The sequence below is a fragment of the Mytilus edulis genome, chromosome 5 (assembly GCF_963676685.1).
Source record: "Mytilus edulis chromosome 5, xbMytEdul2.2, whole genome shotgun sequence".
In the NCBI taxonomy this organism is placed as follows: domain Eukaryota; kingdom Metazoa; phylum Mollusca; class Bivalvia; order Mytilida; family Mytilidae; genus Mytilus; species Mytilus edulis.
Window position 1 is genome coordinate 82,579,179 of NC_092348.1, and position 974 is coordinate 82,580,152.

Here is a 974-nt window from a genome sequence, read left to right on the forward strand (position 1 = left end):
ACTAGTGATTCTCAAAATGAGCAAGTCTTCAATATTGTTAGCATTAAACAATACTTCCATTGATCCTACAAAAACAGATGCCAACAATAACGACTTGTAAGGTTTAAATGTGTTTTATGAATTTATTTCAATCTTAATCATCAATTTCTTTGTCTGTTGGAACTTTTAAGATTTTTTCTCAGTACCATTTTGTTTTTATAAAGGGACATAACACCATTACTAACCGTGTATGAAATAAGCCCCGCCACCCTTCTTACATAATATGGAATATAAAGGGATGTAACTCCACTACTAACCGTGTATGAGATAAGCCCCGCCTCCCTACTAACCTAGTATCAAATATATATGGTTTGCACGCAGACGCTTTTAACCAATCATATTCCTGGAAATGTATAGGAGATAAGATCAATATATATATCTGTAAGAATGTTATAATTCAAATATACATGAATTTGACACATAATTTTCCTATGAACTTGATTTTTTTATTTTCTAAATCATTAGTAAAGAATATTCCTAAACTAGACATGTTTTTGTGTCAAACATATGAATGTAGTAAAAATTCAGAAAAACCACCACATTTTGTGTGTGCCTTTCTCAACTCAGGAGCATGTCAATCGTTTTCTTTTGATGCTGTATATCATATTTAATTCATTTGCTGTTTTGTACATAAATCTGACACTCAGTTTTCTCTTTAAAATTATTTTACTTTTTGTTATGTCAGAACCTTTAATAGGTGGCTATGCAGTATGAGCATGATGAGTTTTTCTCATTGTTGAAGGAGGTTTGGTGACCTATAATGCTCAATTCTTCGTCATTTGATCACTGGTGAAAAGTTGTGTGATAAGCAATCATGTCACATCTCCTTACTCTATATGAAAGTCATTCTATACATTAAAACAAATCAATGTTTTAATAAATGTATTTCGGTTGAGAGAATAGAAATATTCTGTTGAGTGAATAAAACACAATAA